This window comes from Octodon degus, unplaced genomic scaffold, assembly GCF_000260255.1.
Source record: "Octodon degus isolate 3935 unplaced genomic scaffold, OctDeg1.0 scaffold00201, whole genome shotgun sequence".
NCBI lineage: Eukaryota > Metazoa > Chordata > Mammalia > Rodentia > Octodontidae > Octodon > Octodon degus.
Window position 1 is genome coordinate 2,665,949 of NW_004524777.1, and position 21,748 is coordinate 2,687,696.

Sequence of the window (21,748 nt, forward strand, 5' to 3'; positions counted from 1 at the left end):
GGGTCTTGCCTCTAGCCTCTTTGCAGGGAGTTCTGCTGAAGGGTTCCTTGCTGGGCCTGCAGCCTGGGTCGAATGAAGATCCGTGGGCCCTGGGTGGTCTCACTCACTTGCTGGGCCTGCGCTCTGGGTCTATTCAGGATCCTGCGGCCCCCGGCAGTATCACTCACTCGCCGGGCCTGCGCTCTGGGTCTGTTCAGGATTCCACCAGGCCCTGGGTCATCTCACTCACTCGCCAGGCCTGGGCTGTGGGTCTATTCAGGATCCCGCGGCCCCAGGTCCTCTCACTCACTCGCTGGGCCTGCGCTCTGGGTCTATTCAGGATCCACAGGCCCCAGGTCATCTCACTCACTCGCAGGGCCTGCACTCTGGTCTGTTCAGGATCCCGCAGCCCCGGTCGTCTCACCCACTCGCCGGGCCTGCGCTCTGGGTCTATTCAGGATCCGGAGGGCCCCAGGTTGTAACTATATGGTTTCATTCAGAGTGCTGAATATATTCTAAAACTGACTGTGGGACTGAGGATGTGACTCAGGGATACAACACCTGCCTACCACATGGGAGGTTCTACATACAATCCTCAGCACCGCAAAACAATAAAAAAAATGAAATTGACTGTGATAACGGCTACACAAATAAAAGCACTGAAGGATATACTATGAATGGGTGAATTTTATGGGATGTGAATTTTATCTCAATAAAGCTATTTCAAATAATAATCTCCCCCAAAAGAAGAGGCCTCGTTATCTATAGACAAGTGAAAACAGAGCTCAGAACAGTGAAGAGCCTATCCTCAAAGGCAAGTAAGTTACTGCTAACATGACCTGCCCAAAACCCACAGATCCTGGGGGGTTCACTTTCTGTTTCTTGGGAAAGGCACAATCTTTGTAGTACCCTGGAGGAGAGGTGAGCGTCATCAAGCTAAGCATGGAGCTGACAGTGAAAAGGTTACCAAATGGGAACGGGGATGAAGGGGGACAAAAAACAGATCACTGCTCATCTCAGAGCAAAAGCTGACTAAGTCTACTAAGAAAGCATTTTGGCATGATCAAAAAGAAATTAAACAGGCAGTGCTGGGCGAAAAGCCCCTAAAGGCAAGCTCAATATGAAAAACAAGGAAAAATAAATGGAAAACAACAGGCTGGCCAAAAGAGGACAAGTCCCTGGGGATTCTCAGAGAACTCCAATTTGTTCTTCCAATTCTTTCTCTCATCCGTGAGCGATCATAATAGCATTTGGAAATCTCAGGAAAAAACTCATGGCAGAGAAGACTATCCCTGTTTATGTCTTTGCATCAATGTTACCAGTAACAAGGTATCCAAATGACACTTGACCTGGAGGAGTTGACAGTGATTTCCTTAAGGAGGAAACTGCCAAGTGCCTCCCACTCTGTTCAGTTAAACACTTGCAAAGCCAGGTGAAATGGCTATGCTATGTGCAAGAGGGCTGAATGAATGAAAAATAAAGATGCTTGTGCTTATACTTGAGTCCTAGTGAATACTAAGGAGTTATAGAAGGAAAGAATCGATTTCAGTATCTTCCAACATTAAAAAATGGTCATCTTCCACCAGGTACATCAAAACCTTCAACTTGCCATTTCTTGCCCTATACTTTGAAATGCTGTAATAAGAATTTAAAGGAAGTTCTATTGCTCAAATACATCAATTATACTATATATTTTATATGTGACCCAGACAATCTCTCATATATATATCAAGCTGTAACTTTCTTTTCCTTGTATCACTGCCCTTTCTCATTTGCATTACTTTAAAGGTAAAAATACTATTTTCCCAGACTGACATATAGGAGACATACAATAAATTTCTTGAATCAAAAAAAAGAATATGTTATTCTTCAGTTTAATTCCATATTCTACCATCACTGGACCATACATACACCTAGAAAGACCTTCCTATCAGACAAAAAGTTCTAACGGAACCAAAAAACTATTAAAATAGTATTTAAATGGGTCCTTCAAAATATTTTGCAAGACAGGACACTTATCTAGGATTCCGGAAAACTGGCATTCTAGTCCAGTTTTATTGAGCTGGGTCCCTGGTATACAAACACCCTTTCTGAAATACAAGGAATCTGAAGATCAACAATTCTTAACTTCAAGGCCATAGTACTCCTGGAGGGCAACTGGCATGATGCAGAGCTGTCTGCTTGGGACAATGATCAGGGGAACAGTACTGGTACTTATTGCAGGAATAGGAATAGAAAGGAGTACTAGACATAACACCCAGGACAAATCTTATAAAGGACAATCTTATCAAATTATGATCTCTCGCAGAATGGTAGTTCATGCCTGTCATCCCAGCTCCTCATAAGGCTGAGGTAGGAGGACCACAAGATCAAAGCCAGCCTGGGAAATACAGAAAGCCTCTATTATCAAAATAAAATTTCACAGAGATTTGGGGTGTAGCTCAGTTGTAGTGTGCTTTCCTAGGAGGCCCCAGGTACTGGGTTCAATCCAAGTACCAAAAAAAAGTCATCAACCTCTATAATTCTCTTCCCGAAGTCAGTGTAACAACAGCAAAATACTCCCATACTGTGATTGTCCTATCAACTCCAAACAGTGATACAACAGTCATTTTTTGCACAATAAATGGAGAACAGAGAAAGGAATTATGTTACATTTCATTTCCTAAAATGTCTGATTAACAAAACTTCTTACAGAACTCAGCACAATGAAATCTGAATCTGGCGGTGAACCTTACAACTTCAGTCAACATACACACACACACACACACACTGAACTTTATTAACTATAACCAGATGTTCCATTAATTAACAAGCATTTGCTTTAAACAACCACAAACAGTAAATTTCATGAGACTACTTAAAAACCGCATAAGTCTAAGTTAAGGATAAGTACTAAAAGGTTAGGAAAATGTTCACAGAGTAGTGAGGTGTACACTCTGTTGGTTCCATGTGTTTGGGGCCAATAAAAGAACATGAGTGGTTGTTTATCAGTTTCATCCCAAGAGTCAAGAGGGTGGAGTTGGACAGGACTTTCTTATAAACCTAATTTACTACTTTTAATGCCTGCTCTGAAAATTTTCCCACCAATCTGCATCATGAACTCTGGCTTTTACATTAAAAACAATGAATTCTTTGTTTCTATGATTTGTCAACTCCAAGGTAAATCACTTGGAATAAAAATTCTATTTCCAAGGACTTAACCACAAACTACTGTGAACCAGCAATTAACTTATTGATAGTAACAGCAAGAGCCAGGGAGAAAAAAAACATCAAAGCCTAAGAAAAGAGCCAACATCTAAATAGACTTTTTGAGTAGATGACTTTGAGGGAAAAAAATAGCCTTTCTGGCCACAAATTGTGACGCTATCCAAATCCATTGTTAATCAAAGCTGAATTTAAACCCTTCCTGAAACAAGGCAATAGATTTATAGTAAATAAATCATCTCTTTTAAAGGATTTATTTTTTTAAAAAGTCATTCTCTATGGCAGAAAAGGCAGACCTCTGTGGTTAGCCCCACCATGGCAGCAACCTCTGAGAATATAGTGTGCAGTTTCAGAAAGTTCAAAAGCCTGAATCTGCTGTAGTTTTTGCCAGAGGCCTCCCTAGGCTAGTATCCAAACTTTAGGGTCCAAGGCCAAACCCAGTACTGAACAATCATGCTTACTATTTAGCAATGTCTTGCTCCTAAGAATCTTTTAATACCAGAAAATTCGCACATATACTGGGAAAGTTCACAACCATGTTTGATTCTGATGAATCCAACCATGCCACCCACCAGTTGAGGTTTCTGGGCCAATTAGTCTGCAACTGTTATTAACCATCAACAACCTACATAGCCATGTTGAAAGGCCAGTTGGGTGCCTCAGTTTATTTTCTAAATTCAATAAGGAAGGGGAGAGGCAACAACATCTTGTTTCCATCTAATATTTTCAAAAGACAGAATATAAGAAAAACTAAGGTGAATGCGCACTTTAATGCCAGAGTGAAATGATTTTTAATTGTCAGAATATGCCTCTTTCTCTCACCTGTGCTCTCAAATATCAGAATGGTAAACAAGGAGAAACAAATCCAGACCACCAAAGCTATCCATTTTATTCATTTCAAACAGGCATCTTGAATTTATGCTCAAACAATATTCTCTTTTTTGTATTCTGTCTTTTACCACTGGCAAGTAAAGATGGCTCTACTAAGGACTGTACTAAATCCCTACACATTTTTACTGCCCCTTCTTCTACTTTAGTTCAAACCACTATTAGCTCTTGCTGGGATTATTCAATAATCTCCAAACTCATTTCCATACTTCTTCATTATTCCAACTGTAATACCCACTATGGCACTAGACATACAAGAGATGTTCAATAAATACTTGTGCTATGAATGATCAATTATTTAACAAAATTTTAGCGAGCAAGTATCTCGCAAAGCTACGTTACTGCAATAAATATCATAAGACAAATAAAACATGGTCTCTGCCCTGGAGGGGCTCATAAGGATAGAGACTTTGAATAATTATAATACAGTGAGGTGAATACAATCAAAGGTACTGGAAATATAGAAGGGAAACATATGGGTGGCATGCAGAAAGCTTCCCAGACAAGAAATATAAACTACAGCTTGAAGAATGCATAAATTTACCAAACAGAAAATGTGCGAAAGGCCTGGCAGGAAAAAGGAATAGCACAGGCAAAGAATAGAATTTTAAGCAAAGATTTAAAAGTAAATTTTAAAGTGTTCGCATTAATTCTCAGCAAAAATAGTGGAACAACTGCATTTTCAAGCTAAGAGTGAAAGGGATTAATCCATTCAACAAGTATTTACTGGGTGTCTGATCTGATTTGTTTTTCTAGGACAGGACAATATCCAGGCAACAGAAACCTAAGTGCTTCAGAGTAGCCATGTATGTACATGGAAAAAAAAAATCCAACCTGTACTCAAGATTATCAGTTGAAAATGCTAATCTCTCCCCACCTTCCTGCACTACCACTACCCTCGCCACCTTGGCCTCTAGTTTCACTGCCTCATAGTGCCCAAGGGTTGAGTATCACCCATAGAAAACAATTTCACTTACATACCATTAATAAGAATAAAATACAAATTTCACCAACAAGCCTGTGATGGGTAATCTGGATTGTCAACTTAATCACTTTGAAAGACACCCAGGAGTTCAGTAAAGCACACTTCTGGGTGTGTCCACTGGGTCACTGGTGCATGACCTTGGAACCACACCTATCTCTCTTCTCTGTCTGGCTCTTCCTCACCTCCATTCTCCTGGCTGCTATGAAGGGGACATCTTTCCCCCACCAACCCTTTGGCCATGATGCTTCTGCTCTGCAGCCAGCTGAACATGGATGGACTAGTATCTCTCAAACCATGAACCAGAAGAAGTATTTTCTCCTCCAACTAGATTTTCTCAAGTATTTCATATCACAACAGAAAACTGGCCAGCACACAAGTGAATGACATCTACAATGAAAACTAGGAAATATTGTTGAAAAAAATCAGAATAAAAAATGGAAAAATGTGGCATATTTGATTAAGTCTTAATAAATACCCAAAGCAAACTACAGAATCAATGCAGGCTCTATCAAAATCCCAATAGTATTTTTTACAGATGTTGAATTCATCCTCAATTTCATATGAAATCTCCACAGATCCTGAATAGACAAACTTGAAAAGAACAAAGTTGAAAATATTACACTTTCTGATTTTTTTAAAATTACTAAAGAGCTACAGTAATCAAAGCAGTGTGACATGGACATAATGGCAGATATACAGACCAATGCAATAAAATATAGAGCACTGAGTACATAACTGATTTTCAACAAAGATGCCAAGACCATTCAATGGGGAAAGTTGCCTTTTCAACAACTGGTGCTGAAAAAACTAGATATTCCTGTACAAGAGAATAAAGGTGAAAACTTACCATATGTCAAAAGTTAACTTAAAATGGATCAAAGGGCACTGATACTATAGCACAGTGGTAGAACCTTGCCAGGCACATGCAAAGCACTGGGTTCATTCCTCAGCACTACAAAAAGAAAAGGACCTAAGACATAATCATAAGACCTAGATCAAAACAACTCTTTTTTTTAAACAACTCTTATTTTGATAGTTTTTGGTGCTAGATATTGGACCCAGGGCCTTCTAGTATGCTAAGCAGGATTGTACCATTATGTAACAGCACCAGCCTCCACCATTAAACTCTCAAAAGGGGGGGAGAAATTTTTCACAGCATTGGATTTGGTAGTGATTGCTTGGATATGGCACCCCAAACATAGCTAACTATAGCTAGATAAATTGGACTTAATAAAACTTTTAAGTTTTTGAACCAGGCATGGTGGCACATACCCAGAATCCCAGCTACTCAGAGAATTAAGGTAGGAAAATCACAAGTAAGACTCTATCTCAAAACAGAGCATCTGCAGAGCAAGCATGAGGGTCTCAATACCTCAAAAGTCAAAAATTCTATACATCAATGGACACTATCAAAAGATTCAAAAGACAACCCACAGATGAGAAAATATGTGCAAATCATTTAAGATATTCATATCCAGATTATATAATAACTCCTTCAACTTAATAAAATATTCAAGAGTTACCGAGACATTTCTCAAAAACCACATAGAAATACTCAATAAGTACATGAAAAAGTTCTTAATATCACTAACCATTACAGATGCAAATCAAAACCACAATCAGATGAACATTCATTAGAATTATTGTCTTTTACAAAACAAAAAATAAGGTTTAGAAAAGATACAGAAAAATCAGGGCTAGCCAGACAGCTCAGCGGGTTAAAACATCTGCTTAGGCAGACCTACAGACTGGGTTCAATCCTCAGGGTGCCATGCCCACGCTGCCCCCCAGGGCATGCTAAGACTGTGACTAAGACTGGGTGTGGTGCCACAAACCTGTAATACCAGTGCTTGGGAGCCTAAAAAGAGGAAGATCATTACAAGTCTGATCTGTGTAGAAGGACCTTATAGACCTTGTACTATATACATTTAAAAAAGAAAGAAAAATCAGAATCTTCTCCGTTGCTGGTGGTAATATAAAATGACGCTGCCAAATGTTGCTTTGGAAAACAGTACAGCAGTTCCTCAAACAAGTAAACATAGAATCATCATAAGATGTAGCAATCTCACTTGTGGGTTTATAACCAAATTAAATGAAAGAAAGTACTAAGACAAGTAACTGGACACCAACGTTAGCATTATTCACAATGTATGAAATGACTCAAACATCCATCAAGAGATAGCTATACGAAACGCAGTAATAAATACAATGGAACACTGTTCAACACAAAAAATGAAATTCTGATACATGCTAAATGAAATGAGTCTAACACTAAAGTACAAATGTTACCTGATTCCACTTACATTTTGTAATTAGAATAGGCAAATTCATAGAAACAGAAAATAGAATGGTGATTTCCATGGGAAGGAAAATGGGGAATTATTATTTAATGAATAGAGTTTCTGTTTTAAATAGTAAAAAAGTGATGAAAACACAGCAGTGATAGTTGTCTGACATAATGAATATATTTAATGTCACTGAACTGTGTACTTAAATATACCTAAAATTGTAAACTTACTTTTGTATTTATCTGACCACAAAAAAGAAAAAAATCTCAATGCTGGGGCACCATCCCAGGCTAATTACATCAGAATCTCAGGAAAAGGTTTAGGTATCAAGATTTTTTAAAGCATCTTAAGTAATTCCAGTATCCAAAAAGACTGAGAACTAGCACTTTTCCCCTCTTGATGAGAGATGTCAACCGTGCCTTTCCCAGCCCAAATGAAATCATAAGGTCTATTTATTTTTCCAAGTCGCCTCTGTCTACTCAGTGCACAGTGACCAGAATTAGTAAACCCCATGTAGGGTAACAATGCTGCACTTTAATAGTATACAGTATACCAACTGTGTTTGGGGCTGGAAACGTAGCTCAGTTCCAGAGTGATTGCTTACATGTGCAAGGTCCTAGGTTCAATCCCTAGTACCACAAGGAAATTAAAAATGTAGGGCCAGAGATATAGCTCGGTGACATAATTATCTGCCTGGCACAAGGTTCTGACTTCGATTCCCAGTAACAAAACAAAAAGAAAATTAAAAATGCATTTAACAAGGAGCTTATATGAAACTATATGATGTCTAAGAACTTTCTTCAAAATAATCCAGGCCCAAGGGGAAGGAACTGGGGTGGTGGTTACCTATAAAACATACTAGCCACATGCACTAATTGTTAAACCTCACTATAAGTGCACAAGGATGCTTTATACTTTTCTCTATATTTTGGGTGTACATCTGAAATTTTGGAAATTAAAAACAGGAACAAATTTAATGAAGTACACAATGGAATATAAGTAAGGACACAATGGTAATCCAAAATACTTAGTAATAAGATCTTGGTCTTATAAATTATGGTAGACACAATGAATGAATGCATAAACGAATAAACTTTGTAATGACATGGGAAGATGTTAAATGTGTGATCTTGTAAAAAAAAAAAAGGAAAGCAGACTATCAAATATGTAATATGCTTCCATTTTTGAGCAGGTTATGGAGTACAGTTGTTAACAGTATTGGATTTGGAGTGCAGCAGACAGAAGTTTCTGACATTTACTGTGTGACCCTGGGGAGACACTAATATTTCCCATCATGAGGTTTTTGCAAGGACTAAACTGGTACAATCTATGAAAGCATTTGACAGCTTATTATTATTACCACTATCACAAGAGGTATTTTTAAAAGCAAAAAAAAAATTATAGGGGGCCGGGGAGATGGCTCAGTGGAATAAGTGCTTCCCCGACAAGCACAAGGACCAGGGTTCAATCCCCGGTCCCGCAAAAAAAAAAAATTGTAGATATATACGGTAGCACATGCTTATAATCCCAGTTACTCAGGAGACAGAGCCCAGTCAAATTAGTGAGACTGTCTCAAAATGAAAGTTAAAAAAGAGTATGAAACTGTTGCTCAGTGGCAGAGCACTTGCCTAGCATGTGAGATGTCATGGGTTCAATCCCCAGCACTACAAAAAAAAAATGGGAAGCAATCTGTCCAAAACATAAATAAATGCGTGTTATGTCATATTTATTAATTTACCAAATAAATAACTAATAAGTGACCACTCTCTAGAGACATTGTAAATATATGGTGATCCAGACAAATGGGGCTGGGTGTGGTAGAGGCTGAGGAGAAGGATTACCAATGTCAGTCCAAGACCAGCCTAGGCTATATAGTGAGTTCAGTGCCAGCCTCAATTACGTAGCAAGAACCTGTCACAAAAAACACACAAGGGCTGGGGACATAACTCAGTACCATAAGCACCCACCTTGCAGGGCAAGGTCCCAAGTTCGATCCCCAGTACCAAAAAAAGTTAAATTGAAAAGTTTCTTTAAAAAGACATAAATGAAGGGCCAAGGAGATAGCTCAGTAGAATAAGCATTTGCTTGGTAAACACACGGGCCCGAGTTCAACCCTTGATTCCACAAAAAAAAAAAGACATAAATGATCTGCAGTCTTTTAAAAGAGGCAAATAAGCAATATCATTAAAGAGCCACAACAACGTCTATATAAAATATAAACATACATAGAAATGTTTGTGATTTAAATACACTGCCTCAGTTTCCTAACACTCAACACAAATCACTACAACTTTAGTATCTTAAAATAATGCAAATTTATTCTCTTACAGTTTTGGAATTCAGTTTGGCTTGCTTTTTTTTTTTAACCAGGAGACTGAACTGAGGGCCTTGCACTTACCAGGCAGGCACTTATGTCACTGAACTATTTTCCCAATTTTTGAAAGTTGTAAGTCCAAAACAATCGTATACAGCTTTGTTCCTTATGAAGGAACTAACAGGAGAATTTAGTCCTCACTTTCCCCGCTACAAGAGGATATCCACATTCCTTGCTTGATCATAGTCTGTTGTATCATCTCCTCTGCAGCTAATCCTCCTGCCTCCTTATAAGGGCCCTAGCCAAATCACCCAGGATAATTTCTCTCTCCTTAATCACATCCACCTTTTGGAATATAAGGTAACATAGTCACAGATTCTGGAAATTCACAGGTTCTTCAACATCTTTGAGGAGCTATTATTCTTTCTACCATAGATAGAACTTTGAAGAGAAAAACAAATATACTGAAAATATTAACAATAATCAAATTTAGGTAGTTGAATTTTGATATTTTATGTGTTTCCGTTTTTTGCAATTTCTAAAATCTCCACAATGAGTGTATTTTACTTTTATACAAATAAAGAATATACACACAACTTGTACAAAGGGGCAGAAAGAGTATGCCTTACCTTGTCCCTAGTGCCCAGTTTCCTATCAGCAGTTTCTTTTTCTTCCAGAGACAGCATACAAGAACATGTCTATATGAGACTGAATAATGGCCACCCACAGATATCTGCATCCTAATCTAACCCCTAGAAACTGTGAATATGTTATCTGACATGCCAAAAAGGACTTTGAACAGAGACCATCCTGTATTATCCAGGTGAGGGCAACATTATTATAAGGGTCCTCATAAGAAGAGGCAGCAGATGGAAAAGGCAAAATGTGATGGTGACCAGGCACAATGGTACATCTGTGCCTGAAATCCAGGCATTCTGGGAGGCTAAGGCACAAAAGCTAGAGGTTTGAGCCCAGCTTGGGCAAGTGAGCAACTTATAGAGCCCTCGGCTCAAAATGTTAAACCTCAGGTGGGGGCAGGGAGATGGCTCAGTAGAATAAGAGCTTCCCTGGCAAGTGCAAAGGCCTGAGTTCAATCCCCAGTTCTGAAAAAAAAAAAAAAAAGAAAAGAAAAAAGTTAAATCTGGACATGGAGCTCAGTGGGAAGGGATCATTCCCCAGAGCTACCAAAAAAAAAAAAAGTGATGATGGAAGCAAAGAGGGATTCACTTTAAAGATAAGATGGCCACCAGAAACTGCAAAAGCACAAGCAGAGTCTCCCACCATGAGCCTGCATACAGAAGCAGCCCTGAAGACACTGTAAGTTTAGCATAGAGGAAGGGATTTTCACATTTGTAACCTCCAGAACTGGAAGAGTATGAGCCCGTATTGTCCTGTCATGGTAGCAACTGGGAAACACGTGAGACATGCACCCACACAGCAATATCATACAGTACTCTTGTACACATTCTTTTTCTTCCCCGGTCTTGGGAATTTTTCATACCCATACATATTAATCAGCCTTCTTTTTAAAAGCGTCTTAGTATTTTAAACAGTAAAACAAATTATTTAATCACTTCACAGTGATGAAAATTTAGATCATTCCCAGTTATTTTTTTCTTGTAACACTACATAGACATACTTATACACACATCTTTTTGCACTTATACATAAACTTCTGGAGTCAGAATTGTGTCCACTTTTAATTTGGACTGAAAGCAGCAAACTCCCTCTATAAAGGCTATGCTTCATTCTACTACGGCAATGCACAAGTGCCATGCATTTGAGTTTTAACTTTATCCTTCTCTCCCAGGATGAGCCTGGGCAAGTGGTAACTGGCCAGATGACTGCCCATTATTCGCCCCCATCCCAGAACAGCTTATCCAATGAGACATCTGCAAGTAACTGGTTCCTGTGGTTAATCTTCCCCAGGTGTCTACTGAAAACCACCTCCTCACTGTAGGCAGCTCGCGCCTTGGGAGCAACACCAGGACTGCTTAGCAAAAGCAGGCCTGGAACACCCTCCAGCAAGTTCTCCCAGCTTTTTATTTTCATTTCTCTGTACTCAGCTGTATTTAGATAAAATCGTAACCATTAAGACCTTTTCCATTAGTTTTTTTTTTTTGCTTTTAACATCTAATTAGCTATAAACTAGGAACAACAAACACTAAAAAATTTTCAGAGTTTACAAAACAAGCATCACCAGGGCCACAGGCCTCTTATCACTGAGGGCTATTGGGTTCTCATAGGCAACTCATGTAGCTGAATCTATTTTCACAATAGTCTTGTCCACAGATGTCTGTTGGGTTTACAGTCCTCCATTTTACCAGATAAGCTATCTAAGGTACACACAATGAACATATCAAATCTGAGAGTCCATTTAGTATAGACTTACCACATCCTGAGAGTCTATTTTCTTCAAGTTTGTTGTTGTTGTTGTTCTTTAGGTTAACTAATTAACCCTTTTTTAATTACCCAGGATTCTTTTCTTTATTGCTACCACTTCACTTTCATCATTGGCAGATCTGATACTACTCTACCTCACTACTGTTTCTTCTCAGATCAGGTTTTTTGTATCCTCCAACAGTAAAAAAAAGGTAATTTAATGAACTTACTAGCAGAAGGCTGCCAAAAACAGACTAAAAGCCAGCCCTGGGGCCAGCTGTTTCCAGACCAGAGCATCTGTAGGAAAACCAGCAGCAAGAACGCAAAGTACTGCAAAGAAACTGAGGCTGTCTTTGGTGCTATGTTGCCTCTTGACTTTTCTACCTTCATTGACTAGTTCTTTATTTGCCAATATTTCTAGGAGATACTTTCATACTTGCTCAGATTTAATGTGTGTATACTTTGCTCAAATTATGCACTATCCAATAGAAGAAAGATTCACCTAAAGAGCTTCCCTTCCACAGTCCCCTAAACTTGGATATTTCAATTTTTTATCTGCTTCTCTATTAATAGATTTCAGCTGCAACTATAATAACTCTGGGGAATGGCTTCCAAAGATTCCAAGCCAACATATTTTTCACTTGAAATGTTCAAACCACAAAATCTCCACCAACTCCTTGTATGTATTCCACCACTGTGGCGATGATGAATTCAATGGTGAAGAAGAAACCATTTAGAACACAGAGCTTCCAGAATTGTTAAAAAGTCACTTGATCTGGTCCTTCTGTCTTCCATGAGGATAACATGAAGAATCTCATAATGCTTAAGGCCTAAAGTACATGCAGTGGGTTGCCTCAAACTGTGAGTCAGAAAGGCTCCTCCAACAACACAAAATTTAATCCCAACCTTCTCACAAAACTGCTCCTTTCCAGAATTTCCGATCTCAGAGAAAGGGCCCACCATCCATTTAGAAATAAGAGTTCTCCGACATATGTCTCTCGCATATTATATACTAAATCTACCAGCAAACCCCACTGATGTAAACTGCTAAGACTCACTTTACTACAGTTCTTCTCATCTCTATCCTTAACAAGGCCATCATCCCCTCTTGCATGAACTACTGCACCTGCCTGGTCTCCCTTCAATCATTCTTGTCCCTCTTGAATTCATCCTCCACTGTGCACCCACCAATAAACTCAAAATATCCCTTGAATTTTGCTTCTTCAACCCTCTAATGAGCTCTCAGGTAACAACTCAATACCTTCTAATCACAGTGGTGCACCTTTTAGTGCTTTGCTCTGCTAACCTTTGCACACAAAGTCTCCTCTATATGGAATGTTCTTCCTAGTCTCCACACACATGAGTAGCTGGTGCCTTATTATCGTTCAGTTCTCACGTTAAATATTACCTCTTCTAAGGTTTCCTCAACCATTCTAGCAAAAGAAGGTCTCCCTATTACTATGTACTTGTTTATTTCTCTAACAATTTTTAAATCACAACTTACTATCACCTTGTCTGCTTACTTGTTTTTTTTGCCTGCTTCTGAATTATAAATACCCTGAAGGCAAAGATCATATTAGTCTTTTTTTTTTTCAAAGTTTTATTGCCAAACAGATAGCAATGAGACAGTTTCAAATCAAATCGGAAGGACAGTTTCAACAAATAATACACTGCATATATTCTTCTTAGTGGTTAATTGCTGTACAAGATGCGGACTTGTGATCCTATTTACAAACACCATTAGAACAAATCATTCTATTCATTAAGAGAATGCACCTATATATCTATCCCAACCTCTTTGAATACACAGATACAAAATGGACATTCATCGGTATACCCCATTTTTTCTAAGTTCCGTTATTGAATATTATAGGTGTGTAAACTCAGCAAAATATTCTAAAAGAGTCCAGTAGCCTATAATAGCATTGGGTCTTATATTTAACTGGCAATGTCAGAAATTATTGACCTGAGTCCCCCACAGCTCAACTTAACAGGATGGCTTTATTTCTTATATTTCGACTTCATACTTTTCTACTGGATGGTTAAGACCAAGGTAAAGCAGGACCTATGCAACAAGAGTTGTAGCTTTTTGGTCCGAGAAGGTCAGTGAAATGCCCTCAGGATTTGTCCTGAGATCCTGTACCTCAGACTGTAGAACCTTCATCAGTGCAGCCATGTGGATGAGTCACGGCCATTGCTTGGCCAATGTGCTCTCTGTGAAAGTCTGAGAGTGTCTTCTCCCCATGTGACTCTCCTTAGGCACACATATTAGTCTTATTTAGCACACTATGCGATCTGTTTTTTTGTCCTGGGTTCTATTAATGTGATGTGTTATATTTATATATTTCCGCATGTTGAACCATCCCTGCCGCCCTGGGATGAATCTTACTTGGTCATGACATATAGTCTTCCTAATGATTTGCTGCATCCTGTCTGCCAGTATCTTATTGAGGATTTCTGCATCTATGTTCATTAGGGAGACTGGCCTGTAGAGGATGGTGACTACTGGTGACCCCAGAGTTCTCCACAAAGAAACACATCAGTGAAATGGAGCAATGGACATGCAGGACTACAGTGGCTCATGCGTTATTTGGGTTCAGACGTCCCCCAGGAGAGGGCAACTGGCTGGTAACCATCTGGCAGAAGGCCAAATGAGCTCGAAAATCAAAGTAACTGCTGACTCCAGCTAGCAGATCCCAGTGTCAAGAGTCAGGGAGCTGACTTCAAAGGGGCAGGGAGCAAAGTTCAAGCTGCCAGTAGATGCAAAGACAGCTTCAAGTTGACTGGGTCTGGTTCCACCCCATACACACAACCTGAGTGGAACTGAAGGTGTAGGCTTGCTAAGATTATGCAGTGTCCTACCATGAATCCACACGTGGCTTGCTGGGATTATTCAACTCATCTGGAATCTGTCGGCCCACAGTGTCTACTGAAGACAGCAAAGACATACTTTGAAGTGGACACTTTTTTTCTTATTTTCTATTTGACTTTTCTGGTTTTCTCTTCCTCTTTTTTGGTTTTGTTTTTGCTTGACTATTCTTGTTTTCATCAGTGTGAATGCAATTTCTAGTTTTTTATTGTTGTACTATTCTGTTCTTTTTATTTCTTCCTTCTCTCTTTCCCTTCTATCTTCTTCACCAGTTTTCCAAAGTTTGTATGATCTTCCTTTGCCCTCTATCCATGCTTCTAATCTTCTCCTCTTCTATTTCTCTCACAGAAACCATCACAAAGAACCAATAACTGGAATCCCATCTCATAAAAAAGCCTTTGCACAGCAAGAGAAACTACCAACAGATAAAGAGATAACCCACAGTGTGGAAAAAAAGATTTACTAAATGTTCCTCAAAGGACTACTATCGAGACTATATAAAGAACGTAAAACAATCATACCCTCCAATTGAGACTAAATTCAAAAATAGGGACCTGAAATGAAGACACACTTCTCAGATGAAGAAATATGAACCGCAAACAAATATAATGAAAAAATGTTCAACAGCACTGGTCACTTGAGAAATGTATATGAAAACAACTGAGATTCCATCTCACTCCAGAAAGGATGGCTATCAAGTGAAGAAGTCAACCAAAAACAAACACTAGAAGGGTTGTGGGGGAAAAGGAACCTTTCCCACTGTTGGTGGACGTGTAGAATGGTACAACCACTATGGAAATCAGTATGGAGATTCCTCCAAAATCTAGGATGAGAGGTCCATTTGGATCCAGCCATTCCCCTATTGGGTATCTTCCCAAAAGAAATGAAAGCATCATAGCACTATGATATATGCATTCCCATGCTTATAGTGACACAAACTATAATAGCTAAATCTTGGAAAAAGACCAAATGCTCATGATAGAAAGATAAAGAACACGTGCTTTTTTATATATAGTGGAGTACTACTCAGTCATAAAGAGGGATAATCCTAAAACATTTCTACCTAACTTTATGTACCTTGAGATCATACCCTTAAGTGAAATAAATAAAGCACATATGTAAATACCACATTATTTCTCTGGTGTGGGAAAGTAGACATGTAAATGAGGACCAAAATACATTATAATAGATATTATGAAACAGAAAAGGAATGTTCAAAAAAAATAAAAAAGAAAGAAAACAAGGGGCTGAGGAGATGGCTCAGTAGAATAAGCGCTTCCCTGGCACACACAAAGGCCTGAGTTCAATCCCCAGTTCCACCAAAAAAAAAAAAGGAAAAGAAAGAAAACATTCAGATGAAAACAGAACTAGGGAAGGGGAGGGGGAAAGAAAGGGAAAAAAAACAAGAAAGGAAGGTAAAACTGGAAATAAAGCTTTTGTAAATAAGACAGGTTGAAGGGAGTGAAGAAATATGAGGGGGCAAAAAGGATCAAGATCTATCACATACATAGCCAAATCCTGGAAACAACCAAGATGCCCGTCACCTGAGAAATGGATGAAAAAGATGTGGTATTTTCATATAATGGAGTATTACTCAGCTATAAAGAATGATAAACTCAAAGCCTTTATATTTAAGTGGATGCCACGTGTATACTCATAAATGAAATAAACCAGACCCACATGTATAAATATCATATAGTCTCCCTAGTATAAGAACTCAAAAGAAAAAATAAAAATAGAAAGGTATAACACAATTAAAAGGAAAGCAACAACTTGAGGATAAGACAATGAAGAGAGAGCAAGGAAAAAAGCTAGGAAACATGACAGGGGCAAAGCCATATATTTATATGTACAAGATAGGTAAGACAATGATCCTGAGAATCTTCAGAAGGTTTTTGAAGCTAGCAGTTAATTGGCAAGATTCTCACCCTGACTAACTATATATGCTGATACCTGTGAACTAAGCAATTGCACTGAAGGTAGCAATACCAGGGTCAGGCTTGGAATGCCTGTCATTCTGGCCTTCTAAATACGTACTGCTTGTCATGATATACCAATTACTGCCATATTGTCTCTCAAGTAAATGTTTGGTGTGTTTTTTTTAAAAAAAAAGGGTAATAAATGAAAACAAGAAACAAGAAAAAAACATGTCACAGGACTATCCTGCTACAATGCTGTATAGGGTTAGATTTCTAAACTTCTGTGTAAAAATATGCAGTTGTTAATTCCTATTTTTTAAATATTGATTTATATTTTTAATTTTTTTCTTCATATTCTGTAGAGACTTAAAGGTTAACATATCCATACTTGATGGAAAATACATGTTCCATGTTATGCCTAAGATGTTTGATATTCAGCCAGACAGTGAGATTAAGCTCAACTGCCTATGTTGTACGGTAATAACAATAAGTTTCTCTTCTGGAGGGATAACAACCTAAGTTTCCAGACCAAAAATTAGAGGAAAAGGGCTACAAGGACAGCCAACATTTTGGCCCTAGTCTTTTCAAGGTCAGTGCAGACTCAGGACAAAGGAGAACCTGTACTGTAACATCATGTAACTCAGTTGTTTCCCAAATTTTCTGATCAAGGAGGTTATGGGGCCACAGAGGAAAGTGATCAATGATGTAGAGTGTGCCTAAGGAAAGTCACATGGAGAGAAAACATTCTCTCAGGCTTTCACAGAAAGCAAATTGGTCAAGCAATGGCCGTGACTCATCCACAAGGCTGGCACTGACAAAGGATCTACAAAGTGCGGTACAGGGTTTCAGAATAAATCCTGAGGGGATTTGACTGACCTCATCAGATACAAAAGCTACATTTCTTGTTATATAGGTCTTGCTTTATCATCCAGCAGAAAAGTATAAAAACAAAGTATTAACAAGTAGAACCATATTAATATGCTGAATGGTAAAAGGCTCAAGTCAACAACTTCTGACATTGCCAGTCTTACAGAAAACCTATGACTATTATGGACTACTGCACTATATTATAATATTTTGCTGAATTCATGCACCTATAATATTTAAGTGACAATGGAATACCCTTCTTTGGCAAAACTAAACAAAAAAGGATATACAAATGAAGAACTATTTCGTATTTGTATATTCAAAATAGTTATGATGGATGCACAGCTACATTCTCTTAATTCAATGAATAGATTTGTTCTAATAGTGTTTGTGGACAGGATATCATGTCTACATCTTGTACAATGACTAACCACTAAGACAACAATATGCAATGTATTAAGTATTGAAAACTGTCCTACTAATTGGTTTTGAAACTGTCTCACTGCTATTTGTTTCTCAATAAAATTATTTTTTAAAAAAGATCTATCACATACAGGTACAAATTTCCTATGAAAAAAATGTGACTTAATTTAAAAAAGAGTTGGGAAGTGGTTCTCACCCAGCCCAAACAGTTCTTTGCCTTGGTCTCCCTAACTGTACCACGGGGATGCCCCAGGACTAGGAATGTTGTGTTCATCCATAAATACCAAATCTACAGTAGGATATGGCCAAAGTCCTAAAACTACCTCAGTATCAGTAAGCATCTGACAAAGTGGTCAAAAGACTCAGCCCTCACCACCAGAAGCTTCCCTGAGAAGCTGCCTTACTGGGCCCAGGAGCTCCTGGGCATCTGATAGAGGTGTGCTTTTTCCTGGCTGAATCCCCCACCCTGGGCATCACTCTAGGCTCCACAAACACATGAGATATGCAGTTGTAGTACTCCACCGCAGCATTGCCTCATAAATACGTGCTCCTCCCAGTATTGACATTGATGGGGGCCTGGCTCCAGGGCTTCCTCAACAGATATCAAAATTCACTGAAGCTCAAGTCCCTTCCAATAAAATAGTATAATATTTGCATGTAACCTATTCCCTCTGTATACTATAAAGTATCTCTGGATGACTCATAAACTTCAATACTATATAAATGCTACGTAAAGGGCTACCTGTTTAGAGAACAGTAACAGGAAAAAAGTATAGATATTTTTAAAAATATATTTTCATCTGAAAGGTATAATAGATATAGTAAAACTGAAAGAAACAACATAAAGAATAAACAATGAAGATGAAAGAAAGGAGAAAAGATAGGAAAAAAGGGGCAGGAATCATATAAGTGTGTATACAGGATAGCTGAGATGATTGTACTACTTATTTCCATCAAATTTTTACAAGTAGCAGCTAATGTTTTAAATTTCCACTTTGACTAACTCTATATCCAAATATCTGCAATCTTAGTAACTATATCAGACAGCAATGTGCAATACAAAAACCACGGCTGAATACCTCTCATCCTGTTCTACATGTGTACTGCTTCTGTCTTATCAATTATGATTATATTCTCTTTAAAATAAATAAAAACAGAAAAAATTAAGGTCTATTGAAAGAGTTAATGTGTAATTATTTGACCTCTTGCATACCTATATCTGTTAATATTAGCAACAGATTTGATAAAAATATGTAATATAACCATTGTTGATTTTCTATTGTTTTGAAATTCTGTACTATATGTATTATTGTACGTTACTGTTTGTGTCTTTGTTTTTGTTATTCATTTTTTGCTTGTTTTTACTCCCAGCACTCACTCCCAACTCTTTTTTTTTATTAAGTCACATTCCTCATAAGAAATTTGTACCTCGATATGATAAATCTTGATCCATTTTTTCCTGTCATATTTCTCTACTCCCTTCAATGTGTCTTATTTACAAAAGCTTTGTTTCCAGTTTTACATTCCTTTCTTGTTCTTTCCCCTTCCTCTTCCCCTCCCCCTCCCTAGTTTCTGTTGTCATTTGAACATTCTCCCAGCACTCATATTCCCAGCTCTCAGGAAGCTGAAGCAGGAGGAGTCCCATGAGTTTAAGGACAGCCTGAGCTACATAGTGAGCTCAAGGTAGCCTGAACTACACAGGAAGACACTGTCCCCCCCAAAAAAAATATTCATCCCATTGTTGTTACAATCTGTAGACATGAAACCTGGTGATACAGGGGCCAACTGTATTGCATTACTTATCTTGAGCACCAAGCAGGATCAATTTAGGCATTCATATTATGTAGACACAAGTAAATTATCTTATGGGTTTCAGTATGGGTCACTGAAAGATGGAAGGCATTCAAAAGGCATTTCATCACAGCACATCCTTATGTTGGCAATGCAAACTTTTTAAAACATTATTACCATGCATTTATCATGCTTAACAAAAACACCATTAATTCCTTAATACTTTCTAATGCCAAACCATTTGTCTATTTTCTTACCCTTTTTTCTTTTCTTGGTACCAGAGATCAAACTCAGGATCTTGCACTGCCAGATCCTTTTTCAAATAACTTTTTATCACTGATTTGTCTGAACCAGGATCCAACAAGAAACTCATACTGTATTTGGTTGTGACCTCTCCTTAATCTATTTTACCTATAAAAATTGGCCCTTTCTCTGTCTCTACTGTTAATTTGAACCACTAAGAATTATGGTATTTTAGTTTTCATAAAATTTTAAATTCTCCAGGTATTATTTTGTAAAATAGCTACCCTATCGTTTTCTCTTTTGTAGAATAAAACCATATATATATGAAACAACCAAAAAAAGCACTAAAACGAGAGGTTCCATTTGACCTAGATATTGATTTTCTTGGCATCTTCCTGAAAGACTTAGAAGCATAATACTAGTGACATATGCACACCCATGTTTATAGCAGCACAATTTATAATAGCTAAATCTTGGAAACAGTCTGGATACCCATTATTGGATGAGTAAAGAAAATGTGACTTTTATATACAATGAAGTACAATTCTGCCATAAAGGATAAAGTTGAGACATTTTTAGGTAAACAGATGCACCATGAGACCATACTTTTAAGTGAAATAAACTGGACACACATGTTCCAATATCACATGGTTTCTCTAGGGTGAGAATCTGAATGTGTAAATAAGGACCAAAGTAGATGAGAGATATTGGGAAATAGGAAGAAAATATTCAAATGGAAAAGGTAACAACAGAGGAGGAAGGAAAAAGGAAGGAAGGAGAAAGGACAAAATTGACAGTATACCATTTCCATGCAAGTTTACACAGCCCCTAATTCTCAGTGAATATTGGAACTTCACCATTCATGACTTTAACAATGTCATGATTCTTAGAATTGTTAAAAAGTTTTGGAGAAAAAAAAAGTTGTAGAGAAAAGTTGTTTTATATACTAATCACCCTATGAATATATGTGATTGGTCATGAGTATATATTATCTTGAAAAGGCAAGAAACAATGTAAAATGTAAAATAATTATACTAAGTCACATGTGTCAACTGTCATTGAATACTTATTATGAGCCAGGTACTATGCTAAATGGCAAGAGGTATTCAATGATAAATCAAAACCAATCCCCCATCAAGAAAAAGGGAGAAATATTCACAAATACAGTTAACGAAATAGATGGCTGTACATATGATATAAACAATTCAACTGACCATCAAGTGATGAAGGACTAATTCAAATTGAGAAGTCACATTAAAGGTGGTAGCCCTGGGGTCAAGCCTGGAAAGATTCGAAAGAGATTATAGAGTAAGAAAGAAAACTAATTGCACAAGAATGCTCTGAAAAGCCTGATCCAACCAGGCTTTAAGCTTCAAATTATGCAGTACTACAAAAGCTCTTAAGACACAACTCTGGGGGCCCGCCCATTAGCTCAGGGGGCCGGCCCATTAGCTCAGTTGTTTAAGTGCCTGCTTAAAGGAGGCAGTCAGTCTCTTTGAGCGGTGGTTCCATTCCCACATACTCAAGGTAACCCAGACCAGCGCTGCTGCAGGTCAATGCGGAGCCGCCAAAAAAAAAAAAAAAAAAAAAAAAAAA

The 21,748-nt window shown here is 38.0% G+C and overlaps 1 protein-coding gene across 5 annotated transcripts in view; it reads right to left on the minus strand.

Annotated features, from left to right (window-relative positions):
• Positions 1 to 21,748, minus strand: part of Ophn1 (oligophrenin 1) — a 477,586-nt gene that overhangs the window by 413,740 nt on the left and 42,098 nt on the right. The window lies entirely within an intron of this gene.